Source organism: Hemicordylus capensis, chromosome 4, assembly GCF_027244095.1.
Source record: "Hemicordylus capensis ecotype Gifberg chromosome 4, rHemCap1.1.pri, whole genome shotgun sequence".
Lineage (NCBI taxonomy): Eukaryota > Metazoa > Chordata > Lepidosauria > Squamata > Cordylidae > Hemicordylus > Hemicordylus capensis.
In genome coordinates this window covers 157,248,476-157,265,783 of record NC_069660.1, presented here as the reverse complement: position 1 = coordinate 157,265,783, position 17,308 = coordinate 157,248,476, and positions in this window count along the sequence as shown.

Genomic DNA, 17,308 nt, shown 5'->3' with positions numbered 1-17,308 from the left:
TGTGCCTTGTCATTTTACATAATCACATTTGTATTGCAACCAGTCTCAAGTGCAGAGCCAGTTTTCTTTAAATGGAGGAACACCTTGGATCAGCTGGAAGTTGGCTGTCATGAGCTGTTTTGTAGCTGAGTGGAAGGCAATATGGAAATGTACTGTCGCCAATAACTAAGAAAATAGATTCTTCAACTTCAGAGCATGCTGCATTCAGAAGAGTTGGGGTGTTGAGTATAGCTGAAAACCACATAAAATCCAATTAATCCCGCTAAAATATTACAAATGCTGGCATCTCAAAACTCTTCTAGCTTCACAGACCATTGCTTTTCAGCCAGGGTTTTGTGAAGTCTTACCACCTCTCACCTCAGGCACTTCTCTTCCCCCAGCCAGTCACCCCAATTAGGATTAATTGGTACGCAATGTTTTGCCTGTATATTTTATAGTTGTTAAATTCACTTTGGTTTTACTTTGTGGTAGAGGGCAGGTGCAGGAGTTAGGGTTGTGCTGGATATTGCCAAATGCTACACAGATTCCTTCATTTAAAAAGGTTGAAAATCATTGTTCTATTTACTGCTCGTTAAATATACATATATACATGATTTTGGAACACGGTTGTTCAATACCAAGTATTTAAAATTTGGCATATGAGGATTGTATCATAACTATGGTTTTGGTGGCAATTTGGCAAAGGAGTCATACATACTGAAAAGTATCTACAGCCAGAAAAAATATCTGTCACAAGGCAAAGCCCACCTCTCCCAAAATGTGTTCAAGGTCACATTTCCTGTAAAACGTGCTCATTCTATTTGCCACTGAATGAGGTTTAATGTACCTACAACAGTGATTAAGGGTTTGTTTTTAAGTTCAGGGTCCCTTTAAAAAATGTGGGTGCCAAAATTAGTTGAACTATAGCAGTAACTGATGGCCAAACACTTTAGAAATTTCCATGTTTTCAGGAATGTCCACATCCATTCTATCTTTTGTGCAAGTAGATCCAGTAATGACTTGGGTTATGTCAATTCACTTACTAGTGCACAGTTCACCCAGCACATTTTACATTGGGTTTTCTAGACTCAATATAGTGGACAATATGAATGACACGTGCTATGTGATAATCCAGCAGATCTGATTCTAGACTGCTCACCAAATGAAATTGGTGATTAGCTACAGAACAGGGAGTATAGTGTCATCACTGACTGGTGTCATCCTTCAGGTAACAGGTCTCGCTGGCCATTGCTCCTGAATTCACCTTTATTCATCATGCCACAATGAACAGAAGTTTATTGAAACAGCTGTGCCTGAGCTAGAGGAAGGAGATGCATCTAGGTGTCCGTTTATTAATGGAGACACAGCTTCATTCCTATAATCCAATTATGTTGTACTTAAACCAACTAAAATAAGTTGGTTTGTCACTCATAGCTTTATACAATCTCACCAACAGGGTTTATAGATAACTGAACATAGTGGACTTCTGTAGGAATGGGCTCCACATGGACAGGTTAAGACAAAAATAGCCTCTCATTAATTTTCTTTGATTAAAAACAAGGAACATCCCTGCAGAGGAGTACTGTGAATGTTTTTCAGGTCTACCATTGCCTTTGGAGTACCTCTTGATTAACCATATTGACTGTTTCAGGAAGGTCTAGCATTAGCAAGAGTACAACTCGAGTGGCTCTCTCTACTTTCTCAACTGAAAGTAGTTTGTCCAGATGTGACTGGTATTTGTGTTCATAGATACTGCATGGGTTTTTATTTTGTGTTCTCTTTTTAAAACTGTATTACCCAATTTATCTCCTTTGCCATTAATACTTAAGATCAATTGGACCTATCGCAGACAAGAAGGCATTTTTTTAAAAACTTGATTTGTCACTATTTACTCAAGTGGTAAAATGAATATGTTGAAAGGAACATGGAGACGCAGGTACTGCTCCTTTATTTTGCACTTGGCGTGTCAGGCTTCTGGGCTATTTGCTCTGCATTACACCTTCTTGGAACAGGACCATGTAGCTCTTCCTGAGAAATGGTGTTGATTACTGCTTGTCAGGCTGTGGGTCTAAAGCCCCCTTCTGATTTCCTTGATGGTACCATATACATCTAGGCTCACCGTTTTGGTTTTCTTAGGTTTTGTGGGTGGGAGGGTATGAGAGGTGAAGCAAATTTTTCATTATTTCCAAATTATGGAACTTTACGATCCTGTAAAGAATTTAATATGGTTAAACGGTAATGTGGAATTAATTTCGTCGAGGAATGTTTGCCCATTTCCCCTCCCCCAAGATTTCTTTTCCTCATAAAATCTTTCAGTAGTGCTCACCACAGAATTTAGTTGTCAGATTTTCTGACAGGACCTGCTTCCAAAACATACACTCAGGGTCTTGTGCTTGCAGGCAGGCAGTGTCTGAGGTACAGCTAAGGCACCACACTTCAGATGAGTCTGAATTGGGAGCTGAGGAACTCTAGGCAGAAATGTGTGTTTAAAAAATCTCAAGGGAGGTCTTTTTCGCACCTGCCTAACTTCTCTCTCAACATAACAGCCTTGACTATTTAAATTTGGCATCCCATTCTCCTTTGGTGCAATAGATAAGTATATCTCAGCCTTCCTCGAAGGAACTCAGAGCAATATAAATTGTTCAGAAATCTTAATCCTCATAATAACCCTGAGAAGATGCATTAGATATAAGAAAATAAGAACAGTCCTGCTGGATCAGGCTCAAGGCCCATCTAGTCCAGCATCCTGTTTCACATAGTGGCCTACCAGATGCCTCTGAGAAGCCAACAGGCAAGAGAGGAGGGCATGTCTCCTCTCCGGCTATTGCTCCCCTGCAACTGGTACATGGAGGCATCCTGCCTCTGAGCCTGGAGATAGTCTATAGACCTCAACTCTAGTAGAAATTGATAGGCCTGTTCTCCATGAATTTGTCTAAGCCTGGCATAAAGCCATCCAAGCTGGTAACCATCATCACATCCCATGACAAAGAGTTCCACAGTATAATTATGTACTCTGTGAAAAAGTACTTCTTTTTGTCAGTCCTAAATTTCCCAGTGATCAATTTAATGGGGTAACCCCTTGTTCAAGTGTTGTGAGAGAGGGAGAAAAATCTCTCCACTCTCGACACACAATTTTATAGACCTCTACCATGCCTGCCCTCAATCGCCTTTTTTAGCCTACTTTCCAGTAGACTTATGAGATCATCCGACATTCCGTGTGTGTGTCCCCCCACATCAACTTCACAATGCCTGGACCAATATGAACCAAATTGGGTACAGTTGTAAGGACACATAGGGACACCTTAGCAGCATAGTTTGTGATGATGTCATCCACCCCAGTTCAAGATGGCGGACATGTAAACATTTGAGGTGTAAGTGGGCTAACTTGTGAACCGCCTAACCAATTTGAACCAAATTTGCTATAGCTGTAGGGACACCTCAATGGCATAGTTTGGGATGATGTTATCCACCCCGATTCAAGATGGCAGATGCATAAATATTTGAGGTGCAAGTTGGCTAACTTGTGGACTGCCTTACCCATTTGAACCGAATGAGGTGCAGTTGTAGTGAGGACACACAGGGACACCTCAATTGCGTATTTTGTAATGATGTCATCCACCCCAGTTCAAGATGGTGGACACATAAACTTTTGAGGTACGAGTGGACTAACTTGTGAACCACCAAACCGATTTGAACCAAATTTGCTACAGTTGTATGGACACATGGGGATGCCCCAATGGTGTAGTTTGTGATGATGTCATCCACTCCAGTCCAAGATGGTGGACGTGTGAACTTTTGAGGCACAAGTGCGCTAACTTGAGGACTGTCTGACCAATTTGAAACAAATTTGGTATTGTTGTCGTGTGTGATGCACAGGGATACCTCATTGGTGTAGCTGGTGATGATGTCATCCACCCCGATCCAAGATGGTGGACTCATGAACCTTTGAGGCACAAGAGAGCTAACTTGCGACCTCAATTTGAACCTAATTTATTCCAGTTGTAGAGGTAGTGAAAGGAAAGTAGGCAGACTAGTCCTTACTAGAACAACTTGTTCTAAACTAAAAAGCCCCAGATATTGTAGCCTTGCCTCATAAGGAAGATGCTCTAGGCCCTGATCATCTTGGTTGCCCGCTTCTGCACGTTTTCCAGTTCTCAAATGTTTTTGGGATATGGTGACTGGAACTGTCCACAATACTCCAGATGTGGCCGCACCATAGATCTGTATAAAGTTATTATAATATTCATTTTATTTTCAGTCCTTTTCCTAGTGATCCTTTGCATGAAATTTGCCTTTTTCACAGCTGCTGCACACTGAGTTGACACTTTTAACTAGCTGACCACCACAACACCAAGATCTCTCACCTGGTCAGTCGCCAACAGCTCAGACCCCATCAGTCTGCTTGCCCCAAAATGCATCATTTTACATTTACTCAAGTTGAATCACATTTGCCATTTTGTTGCCCACTCCCCCAGTTTGGAGAGATCCTTTTGGAGTTCCTCACAATCTGTTTTGGATTTCACTACCCAAAATAGTTTAGTGCAGCGTTTCTTAACCTTGGGCCCCCAGATGTTTTTGGACTACAACTCCCATCATCCTCAGCCACAAAGGCCATGTCTGGGGATGATGGTAGTCCAACAACATCTGGGGGGCAAGGTTAAGAAACCCTGGTTTAGTGTCATCTGCAAATTTGGCCACTTCGCTGTTTACTCCAACTTCTAGATCATTTATGAATAAATTAAAAAGCACTGATCCCAGTACAGATCCCTGGGGGAATCCCATTTCTTCCTTATCTCCATTGTGAAAACTGTCCATTTATTCCTATCCTCTATTTCTTGTCCTTCAGCGAGTTACCAATCTACACCTGAACCTGCCCTCTTATCCTATGACTGCTAAGTTTACTGAAGAGCCCTTCACGATGAACCTTGTCAAAAGCTTTATGAAAGTCCAAGCATACTATGTCAACAGGATTGACCTTTATCCACATGCCTACAGACACTCTCAAAGAACTCCAAGAGGTTAGTGAGGCAAGACTTGCCTTTGCAGAATGGGTAAAACATATTCCTGAAGCCACCAGCAGCTGTACTTTTAACCCATTTTCCCCTTCCTCTTGGGGGTGATACCAGGAGGCACCCCCAAGGAGTCAGAAGCTGGAACAGCTTGATTAGCAGGCAGTGAGACCAAAAAGGAAAGGTACAGACATAGGAAGGACTGGAGGAAGCATCCTCCCTTGGGTGGATTCTTTGGCTGCTGGTAAGTCTGATATTTTGCTGGCTTGCTTCTTTGTTTTTGTTTGGAGGGAGGGAGGGATGCACAGGTCTCTCTGCCCTTACTGGCCAGCTGCCACTGGCAGCTACCCCCTAGGCATCATTTTATAAGCTGTTCTGCAAGCTTTTTTAAGTGCCATCAGTCTGGTTCCATCTTGGTTCAAGTGGAGCCTGTCCTTTTTGTACAGGCTTGTCTTGTCTCAAAATGTTCCCTTAGCTATAATGATTTCCCCATCCAATGAGCTTCATGGCTAAATGGAAATATGAACCCAGGTTTTTCCAGTTCAAGTCTACACTAACTCTCCATCAAATTGAACTTGTCAGAATTTTCATATTTACAAGGCATTGTACAAAACAGATGACCCAGTGGGTTAATAAATCAAGAACCTACCCCCTTCTCAGAACATCTGTGTCTCTGTGATTCTTGGCAAGTTGAAACAGAGTATGGCCTTCTCCAGTGCCCGTTCTACAGAGATGTTCGTATTGCCCTCTTCCTTCCGTTATTAACCGAGCCTCCTAAGTTGCTCAGACCAATCTTACATCTGCTCTCTGACTCCAACTCCACTAGAACACATAACGTTGCCAAGTTTTGTGTGGCAGCATATAAAATTTGTCGGGTCCTAACAGTCGGCAAGAACTAAGCAAGCCCGACACAGCACAAGTTCACACTGTTTAGTTTTAAACTCCATAGCATTTTATAGTTCTTACTGACTGAGTAGAATTTTAAGATTTTAACCACTTAAAGCATTTATATAGTCTTATCCATTTTACATTAATGCTGCCTTAATGCTGATTCGATGTAACCTACTTTATGTGGTTCAAAGACCATGATAAAGATTGATTGGTTGAAATCAAGAACCTGAGAAAATGTTGCCAGAACCATATGGATCCTGCTGGAAGCAGACTCTGCGTCAATAGTTCTCAAACTGTGTATGAGGTCGGAGGTCTTCAACAGGTGGGCCATGGCAGTCCTGCTGCCGCCACCTTGTTTCTCCCGCACCCAATCTCTAGGCTAGCTGCCACTATGAGGAGAAGGATCAGGGGTGTTGCTAGGTATTTAAAAGATCCGGGGCCTGGGCCCATAGAGCCTGACTCATGCCCACCCACCCCATATTTTTGTATTTATTTCTTGTGCCTCCAACCCAATTTGTTTTCTTTGCAGTTTTGCAGTTAGTGCTTTTCCATGCAAATGGATGGCCCTGGCAGGCACTTTCACATACCTGGCTGCTAAGCTGCACCAGAAAAGCATTCCACAATTAGCAGAAGAGCTAATTCTGTTGCTGCTGCTGCTGCTGCTGCTGCTGCTGCTAAGATGACCCATGCTCTGTGGCTGTTCCTCCAGCCTGCCCAGACACAACAGCAGCAGCGGCATGCCAGAGATCCAGGAGTACCCAGCAAAACATTGGGGGCTTGTGCCCAAGGCCCATAAAGAGGATCCAAGGCAAAATGGCACCATGCTACTTCACCTCTTTCCCCTTCCATTTTCTTCGCTGGCACTGGTTGGCTCACCACTCCCTCCTAACATCTTGACCCCATTTGGTGGAGCAGTGAGCTAGTGGCAAGCAGAGCCAGCCACGTGGCAGCCACTGCATGCTCAGCTTGCCCATTTGCCCAGCAAACGTGGTGGTGGCGGCAGCAGAGCCACAGGAGCCATGGCATTTGCTGGGCCACCTGTCTGCATGGCTGCCAGGCCAAAGAAGCAGCAGCATGAGCATGCTTGCCCATCACCCACGAGGCAAGAAAAGTGGCACTTGCTCCCCTCCGAACTGCGAGGGCATAAAAGGACTGGCAACGAGAGTAGTGCACCTTCCCTTAGGCCCACGAACAGGACACATGTCTGTCTGCCATCGGGCTGTCTAGTAGTGGGTGTGCCCCAGCCCAGTTGCCGTTTGGGCCGCTTTGTCCCTGCAACTAGGGGCCTCATCTGAGCCACAGCAGGCTGCTGCTCATATTTCCAATGCCTTGTTGCGAATTTTATCGCTGCAATATAGAGCAAGGACATTGTCTATCCAGCGTTAAAAAGTTGCTGGTTTTTTGGGTCGTTAGTTGCTGCGAGACTGCTACTCCTGCTGTTTACGTTCCGCATGCAACTTGCCCGAACATTAAGAAGTTGTATATTGTGCCTTGTAAACCACTTCACCTGAAGAAAAGTTCTACCCAAAATGCGTCGGAATCTACTCTTTATTAAATTGCTATTGCACCATTCCTGTTGGCTTCCAGAACATCTCTGGAACAGAGCATCTCTGTTATTTTGAGTAAAGGTAAAGTTAGTTATAAGTTTATTCAGTCATTGACCAGCAAATAAAGGTAAAGTGTGCTGTCGAGTCAGTGTTGACTCCTGGGGCCCACAGAGCCCTGTGGTTGTCTTTGGTAGAATACAGGAGGGGTTTACCATTGCCTTCTCCCGCATCAGTCTGAGATGATGCCTTCCAGCACCTTCCTATATCGCTGTTGCCCGATATAGGTGTTTCCCATAGTCTGGGAAACATACCAGTGGGGATTCGAACTGGTAACCTCTGGCTTGCTAATCAAGTCATTTCCTGCTGCGCCATTAGGTGGCTTTGTTATTTTAAGTACCACACACATAATAACAGTAATAATCATAGATGGGGGAAGGAGAAGAGCATGCAAAGCTCCAAGAAGTACCTCTGCTGTGGGTACACAGCAACAAGCATGTGGATGTAAGTGGTGGAGGAGGAGAGTGTAAATTTGAGAAAGCTAGCTCATATCTAGTCTGCTATAAGTCAAATAGCTGCCAGTGTTATGACTACACTGAATCACCATCTGGAAGGCATCTCTGTCATTTTCTCATTTGTCATTTTTTCCTATTGCTTTCAATCTTTCACTCCCTTTCTTATTGCTATTTTAAAAATCCCAAGAAGATCACTAGGCAGCCCGCTAGCCTCACAACAGAGAGCAGGGGGAAGCAGGAGAGATACTGACGCACAAAAGGAAAGACTGGAAGAAAATCTTGTTACATGTAGGAGCATGATCAGAAATGATGTACTACAGTTACATAATGGCATCCAATATTTCAGATCTTGTGTGGAAAAGGAACAGGGTACAGCTGTTTCAGCCATTGCATAATGCCAGATGAGGTGAAGTTAATTAGCAGCAGATGTCTGACACAAGCAAAGCAAAGGAGCTTTTGTGCAGGTCTCAGTTTATCTGTGGCACTCTCTGCCACAGGATATGGTAAATGCCAATCGTGTAATAAATCACTGCCAGAAACATTATTAGGTGTGATAAGCATATTCTTGGGCATAAAAAGACAAGAAGTGTGGATCTGGATCACAACCAGACAATGTGGGGGAGGGAGAGAAGTTCTAACCCTTTCCACCTTCTACAGTCCAGATCATGTACCCACCTCCCCGTTACTGCTCTTTGCCTAGAAGGAAAACATATATGGGTGCTAATAGCAGCTTCTCTCCTTGGGCAAATAGCCATAGGGAGGCTGATCTGGATCATAACAACTGTGGCAGAGGTGCAGTCCCATGTTTGTTTGTTTGTTTGTTTGTTTGAAACATTTAATATACCGTCCACTCCGAAGGCTCCGGGCGGTGCACAAAAACATGCAAACAAGGCAACATTAAAAATTACATTCTAAATTAAAAACTAAAGTAACTAACAAAAAACAAATAAAGTAAACTACAGGGCAAAAGCCTGGCAAAAAAGAAAAATCTTCCATGGAAATTTGAAGATCAGTAAGGAAGGGGCTAGACGAATCTGAACGGGAAGAGAGTTCCAAAGAAGTGGGGCAGCAACCGAAAAAGCCCTTTCATGGGTCCTAGAGCCCCGAACCTCTCGGAAATCAGGGACCAACAAAAGGGCCATTTGAGAAGATCTGACCGGACGGGATGTAATTGCATAGGAGAGGCGGGTCTGTAGGTAGACAGGCACCAAACCCTGCAAGGCTTCGAAAGTCCAAACTAGGACCTTAAATTGAACTCGGTAGCGAATAGGCAACCAGTGCGAGGACTGCAGGAGAGGTGTTACCCTGTCATATTTTCTGACACCCATGAGTAGGCGAGCCGCTGCATTCTGTTGTAGCTTTTCGATCGTCCTCAGAGGTAACCCTAGATAGAGAGTGTTATAATAATCTAAGCAGGAGATAACAAGGGCATGGGTCACTTTCATTAATGCCTGCCAATCAAGGTAAGAGCAGAACTGGCGAACCAGATGAAACTGGGCAAAAGCACTTCTGGCCACAGCCTCCACTTGCTGTTCAAGCAGGAGGTGCGAGTCCAAAAGGACCCCCAAATCACGAACAAGCTCCTTTGGGGGCAGCGCCACCCCATCTATAAAAAGGTTCACATCCAACTATTGGCCGGTATGAGGGCTGAATAAAAGTAGTTCAGTCTTAGTGGGATTTAGTCTGAGGGGCACTACCCTCGTCAAGGTCCCAAAGAAGGTAATCTACCAGAGCGACTAGTGCGGTCTCTGTGCTATGCCGAGGCCTGAAACCTGACTGATAAGAATTAAGGTAACTAGTTTCTTCCAAAACCCTCTCAAGCTGGGCACATACAACCTTCTCTAATACTTTCGCTAAAAAAGGGGAGGTTGGAGATCGGCCTATAGTTGCCAAAGACCTCAGGGTCCAGGGAGGGTTTCCTCAAGTGAGGGTGAACTACCGCCTCTTTAAGGGCTGCTGGAACGAAATCCTCACATAACGAGGAGTTAACCAACTCCCATAGCCAAGAATTAACATTCCCACTAGCAGTTCTAATCAGCCAGGGAGGCAAGGGTCCAAGCAACATGTTGCCGCACCCATACCCGAAATAATTGTGTCCATATCCTCAACCAACTCAAAGGTGTCTCATGTAATGTCACAAGGTGGAATCTCCTCTATCTGATTGGATCCTATAGAAGTGGAGTCCAACTCTAGTCGAAGGCGGGTGAGTTTATCAGCCAAGAATCGAGCAAATTGATCACAGCGGCCAGATTGAACATCTACCAGATCCACTCTCCTAAGAAGGGAGCAGGTAATCCAGAATAAGGCCACTGGACAAGAGTCAGCTGATGAAATTTCGCCACTCTTATCATCCTAGAATATTCCCGAATATGAGCAAGTAATCGCATTCAGTCATCTTCAACACCAGTTTTCCTCCAACGACATTCCAAGCATCTTTTGGTCTGCTTCATCTCCCTAAGTTCCGCAGAAAACCAAGGGAGCTGGGATCCATGAACTGTAAGAAGATGCTTGGAAGTGATTTCATCTAACGCTTTCATGGCCTCAGTGTTCCAGGATTCCATGAGCTGCGTCGGAGAAACACCCACCAAATTGCAAGGAATGTCCCCAAGATTCCTCCTGGAATCAGACAGGATTCATAAGGCGCCTTGGGTGGACCATCCGTGTTGTACTGCTGTCCCAGTGGAGACAGGGGGCCACTACCATCTGCATATGAACCAGAAAATGAACGGACCATGGCAGGGGAGAGATGACAATGTCTCCCATGATCAGCTTTGCCTGCCAATTGCCCCGAGAGATAAACCAAGTCCAAGGTATGTCCACCCACATGAGCTGGGCCCGAAATGATCTGAGATAAGCCCATGGTAGCCATAGAGCTCATGAACTCCCGGACCATCGAACTCCCACCAGGAGCCAGAAGATTGAAATCCCCCAGAATCATAAGTCTAGGGGTCGTAATCACCAGCCCTGACACCAAATCAAGGAGCATTATTTCCTTGTACCAGGATGCTTGTGGTTCTGCTGCCAGTAATTTGGGGATTAATCCTGTTGGGAAAACATGCAGTTTTATCCAATAGTTTATCAATAACATCCAGGCCTTGGACTCCAATTTAAGAATGCCCGCCTCTGAGCAGATCACCGCATTGGACACACAGTTGGGGGCGCCAAATAGCTTCCTCAAGAAACCCGTTTGGATTTTTTTGAGTTCGCCAAATTTTGCATACATCCCCAATTGGGCTCCATATAGTAATTGAGGAACCACCTTGATCTTGTAGAGTTTGATTGCTGCCGGAATATAGTTTCCCCCCTTAGACCAAAAATATCTCTGTATTGCTGCAATATTGCGCTTGGCCACTTCAGCCATTGAGCTGATGTGAGCATTCTTGGAGCCATTAGACTGGAAGGTCATCCCTAAATATTTAAATTGTTTAACCTGGTCTATTTTATGGCCATCGATTGACCAATTATAACTTCGGTTTTCCTTACTAAAATGAACGATCTTCGTTTTAGTATAATTTATTACTACCTGTTCTTCTTTGCAAAAACTGACCAACACACCCAAGGCTTTCTTCAAGCCTATTCTACTCTGAGACAAAATCACTGCGTCATCAGCGTACATAAGGATTGGTATGCGTCTATCTGATAGTTTGGGCGCATGAATTTCTGTTTGTTGTAGATGCTGGATTAAGTTGTTCACGAGTACCCAGAATGTTGGGGGCAATATGCTAAATCATTGTAAACCGCTTAGAGAGCTCCGGCTATAAAGCGGTATATAAATGTAAGTGCTATTGCTATTGCTATTGCTATTGCTATAAAAGTTAAATAAAAACAGCGTTAAGATGCAGCCCTGTCTGACTCCCTTATTTGTTGGAATCTTCTTTGAAAGATGACCTGCAGGGGTAAGACGAACGCAGAAAGTTGAATTTTCATAAAGCCTATATATTAGTAGTAATAGTCGCCTATCAATTGACGTGTTAGGTAATTTAGACCAGAGGATGCCTCTTGAGATGGAATCAAACACCATCTGAAAATCAATGAAAGCTGCATATAATGGGATTTTCTTAGTATAAACATATTTTTCTATTAGATATTGGAGCACAATATTGTGATCCATCACTGATCTCCCAGGTCTAAAACCTGCTTGTTCTTGTTCCAGAATGTCCTCCCGGTCCACCCACTTATTGCTTCTTGTTCAGAGCTATATTCTTGTCTGTAATATTGGCAAATTGTGTTCTCCTCTCTGGATCCCAGCTAAAGACCTGTTCAGTCCTAAAGCTTTTGTACAAAGCATGATTTCTTATATGCTATCAATTACCTTTTTAAAAAAAAATTATTTTAACAATTCATTTTGGTGTCCTTCACAGTCCATTCTTGGAAAGAACTGGGTTTTCAGAGGATGAGTGAAATTGTGCATTTCAGAGTGGGAAAATTGGGATCATATGGGGGCTAAGTATGTTTTTCCACACTGGTCGTTAACATTTGCTGCATTAAGACTTTTCTAAAGTAAATTTAACTAGCTTCTTGCTGAAGCTGTCCACGGAGTCAGACTTGAATGAGTTATCCTCTCCTGCCCAACAGATGCCCATGAAACTGCCAAGGATCTTCCAACAATAGTGTATATTGTAGATGTGGGAGGGAACCAATGGACAGGCCCATGCGTAGCTTCTAACTTCCTTGCCTTATTTATTTATTTATTTATTTATTTATTGTTTAATTAACTAACTTAATTTCCACTTTTCAACCAAAACATTTCTCAAAATGTATCTAGGAAAATGAATAAAGATCAGAAAATGGTTCCCAGTCCCAACCCCAAACCACACAAGTGGTAGACACCAGCAACAGCCACTGGAGAGATGCTGTGCTGGAACTGAATGGAGACACTTGCCCTTTCCCTGTTCAAAACAAGAGACCCGCCACTTTAAAAGGGGCCTCTCAGCCAGGGGGGTTCCACCCTTGCACATTTTGCCTATAAAGTAGCAGTGCCACCATTCCCCCCAGCGTCTCCTCCCAGACTGGAGCCACCCCGGCTGCAGCTCCCAGTTCACCACCACAGCCACCTTCCCATGTGCTTCTGCTTGTCCTCCAAAAGTCTTGTGGGTGCCAAAGGCCAGGAAACTGTCTCTGCTGGCTATTACTATCCCCCTATGGGAGGAAAGCTGGTCCTGTGGTAGCAAGCATGAATTGTTCCCTTTGTTATGCAGGGTCTGTCCTGTTTTACATTTGAATGGGAGACTGCATGTGAGCACTGTAAGACATTCCCCTTAGGGGATGGGGCTGCTCCAGGAAGAGCATTGGTAGGCTTGCATCGCCAAGTTAGGGCTGAGAAAGATCCCTGCCTGCAATTCCAAGATGCCTTGGAGAAGCTGCTGCCAGTCTGTGTAGACAATACTGAGCTAGATGGACCAGTGGTCTGACTCTGTAAATGGCAGCTTCCTGTGTTGCTATTCCACATCACCACCATCCTTGGTTGTAGATGCTGGCAAATCCCCCACAATCCCTTACCTCTTTTGCTGCTCATTTAAACTGAATGACTGATGTTGAAGCAGGATTGGAAATAGCGTATAGCCTGGTAAGGTTGGCCAGTATTGTCCATGCATTGCATGTGCTCTTTGCCTCAGGGCAGAGGTTCAGAGGAGAGTGACTTCCTTGAGATCATCTAACTGAAGATTTCTTGGGTCTTACCCTTTAGCCATACCAGCTCTGCAAAAGGCTTCTGAACTGGGCCATCTCACTGTGCTGCCAGTCAGTTGCAATTGTATACGCATGTTTAAAAGATTTGGAAGCACCTAAGAGTCCGAGACAAAACCAGTGTAACTGGCTCTGCAGTAGCATTGCAGTCTCTTCTCACAGCCAAACAGTTCTGCCATTTTGTCATCCTCTTGCCATCTCCCTTGGGTGTGGTGCAAAGAGCATAATCCCCAATGCTACCGAGTAAGGGTGGGGGCAGTGGCTTAGTGGTAGAGGATGTGTTTTGCATGCAGAAGTTCCCAGGTGCAATCTCTGGCATCTCCAGGTACAGAAAGACTCCTACCTGAAACCCTTCAAAAACCACAGCCAGTGAGTGTAGACCAGGAGTTCCCAACTTGTGGTCCGAGATGTTGCTGAACTACAACACCCATCATCCCCAGCCCCAATAAATTGTAGCTGGAGAGGATGGGAGTTCTAGTTCAGCAATATCTAGCGTACCACAGGTTGGGAGCCCCTGGTGTAGACAGTATGGAGCTATGCGGTCCAATGGTCTGACCTGGTATAAGGCAGCTTCTCCTGTGTGACATCCTAGGTGAACTTGCATCATCAACCTACCAGGGCCAGACGGAGGGCACTGAGAGGGTGGTGGAATGTATGTGGGGTGGGCGCTGGGTTTTGAGCAGAATGAGTAATTAAGGGTGGGAGTATTCACTGCTGCCGAGTGTGGCGGGGCGCCCCGCTGGTGGGGCGCCCCAAGAATATGCCCTGTTGCCCTGTGGGCCACTCCGAGCCTGCAACCTACCACCACAGGCCAGTGGTGCAATGGCACAGCCGGTTCTTGTGCCCCTTCCAGAATGCTTATTTGACAACCTAACGGCTCCTAGAGTTGGTCTCTGAAATAAACTACGTAAGGTAGTTGTGTTGCACTGATGCCAGTTCAGAGCTCTCGGCACAACAGGAGAAAGATTAATGTTTCTATCGGGAGGATTGGGAAGCAGGAGGACTTATTTGTGAATACATACATTCATCACTTAGTTCGCTGTAGAAGTCTGGTACCCATTAGACAGGGACAAAGCAAGCTCGCTACTATGGTATCCAGTAAACAGTTCCTAAACAATGCCTTGTTTGAATCAAAATCTTTGAGCTGCTGTTCATCTATCTGCCCTGAAGTGTATAAGAACTGTCAGAAAGGGGCGGGGGGAGAAGGCTGGCTACCAATTTGGAACTTGGAGAAGCCGCTCCTTCCATCCATCCATGCCAGCAGATTCTTGTGAGCTTGTTGGACTGGAGACTGACCGTAGCTTTTGAAAGTTGAAGGTGGGTATGGTGGAGACTTTGTATATGCTACATACATGTCTGTATGAAGCTCATTTCTTTGGTGTTGCTGGCAAGCAGGTTTTTCTGGCATGCAAAAACCTACAAGCTTGTCTATGAACAGGAATGAACACCTCCCAGGCAGCATAGCTTCCAGGGCCAGATTGAGGCCCTAAACTTAAAAAGTGTTACCAAACAACAAACAACCCCCCAAAAAATCTAACAAAAAGGACAATGAAAATAGAACTGAGGCTTGATTTTTACATGGCGAAAATGCAATAAAAAACTAATCATCTAACCAACAGATGAGGAGCCTATTTGGATTAGAAATACCTTGAAAACCGGGCATTTAGTCATTTTTTGTATTCAGAGGCCCCTCATCATGTGAGGCTCTGAGCTGTGGCTTATTTAGCTTGTGCCTAAATCAGGCACGGAATGCTTCTGTGCCTTTTCAGATATGGCATTTTTAGGCGGACACTTAAAAAGTTCGGCAAAGAAGCATAGGGACATATCCCTGTTGCTGTGAAACAGCCCTTCGACATACTGCCTTTTGACATCTGGAAAAATCTGTTGCCTCTCTCCAGCCTTGACAGCTGGAGATGCTGAGACCACACAACACAGACTTCCTACTCTGGAGGTGCTACCTAGGGATGTGCACAAACCGGTAGACGGCCGATTCGGCGCAGGGCGGGGTACCTTTAAGGATCGAGGAGGGTGCTTCCTCACCACCGCATTTCCCCCGCCGGTGCTGTCTTTAAAATAGCTGGTGCAGGGCGGCTGCATACATCCTTGCCACCCCGGTCAGCATCAAACCAGAAGTTCCTGACATGCGTTGGGTACTTACGGTTTGATGCTGACCAGGGCGGCAAGGAGGTATGCAGCCACCCCATGCCAATGATGTTAAAGACAGCGCTGGTGAGGAAAACATGGCAGGGTGTGTGTAAAACCACCCTCCCTGATCCTTGGTAGCCCCTGCCCCATGCCAAACAAGCCAACCCTTTGAACCAGTTCAGCAGTCCACAAAAGGACCGCAGAACCAGTTCGTGCACATCCCTGGTGCTGCCTTCCTATGCTACCAGGAGAGCTGATCTAGTGGCAACAAGCATGAATTGTCCCCTTTGCTTAGAAGGGTCTGCCCTGGTTTGCTGGGAGACTACATGTGTGAGCCCTGTAATTTGTAAGATATTCCCTTTGGGGAATGGTGTCACTGTGGTAAGAGCATCCACATGCTTGCATGCAGAAGGTTCCAAGTTCCTTCCCTGGCATCTCCAAGAGAGGGCTGAGAGAGACTCCTGCCTGTGACCTTGGAGAGCCATTGCCAGTCTGTGTAGACATTACTGAGTTAGATGGACCAAGGGTCTGACTCTGTATAAGGCAGCTTCCTAGGAAGCTTCAATAACACCTCTGTGCTACTTCACTTTGATAACACAATGTCCTTATTAGTGCCAAGACTCATATTTTGTCTCATATTAATCATATCAAGATTCATATTAGTGCCAAACTCATGCTTTGTTTAAAACCATTAAGACAAATTCCATGGCTGAGATAGGCGAGCATGTTTTCCTAAAGTTGATGGCAGAGCCACTGTTGCTCATGATGTGATTCCTTATTTGTTTTGCTCTGATATCGTCTCACTTCAAGTAGATTTCTTTTGTTTTTGTGATGCTAGAAGAACCTGCAAATCCCATTTGATCAGTGGTGATGTAGAAGGAGGATATCCTGCAGGAACCAAATGGCTAAAGAGTGAGTCACTGGGAATAACAAATCAATCAAGAAAATATATTGTATTCAAAAAATAAATATCAACATGCACATTGTGGGAGAATCATGCCAGAGAATATTTTGTAGGCAATCAGCTTTGAAACCTTGCCTACTATGACAAATACAACCAATATTTAAATACTGCTTTTCAGCAAAAGTTCCCAAAGCAGTTTACATAGATAAAAATAATTACATATCATGGCTCTAATTAGATCTTATGATCTAATACTTCTAATGTATATCTTTATTCTTTATTACGGTGTAGAATATTTTTTGTTGGCTGTCCCTATTGCAGGCCTGCCCAACTTGTGATCCACCAAGCTGGACACAGTCCACCATCCACTACAGAGGGAGCTGCTTTCTACGAAGTCAGGTCATTGCTCCACCTAGTTCATGGTCTACTCACCAGGGTTCCAGGGAGGAAATTTCCTCAGTGCTACCTGGGGATGCCAGGGATTGAACCTGGGACCTTCTGCGTGCTAAGCAAATGCTGTGGGCCACCTCCAGCCTCAAAGGCAGGATGCCTTTGAGGGGAGTAACAGCAGGAGAGAGGGCATGCCCTCAACTGCTGCCTGTGGCTCCCAGCGGCATCTGGTGGGCCACTGTGGGA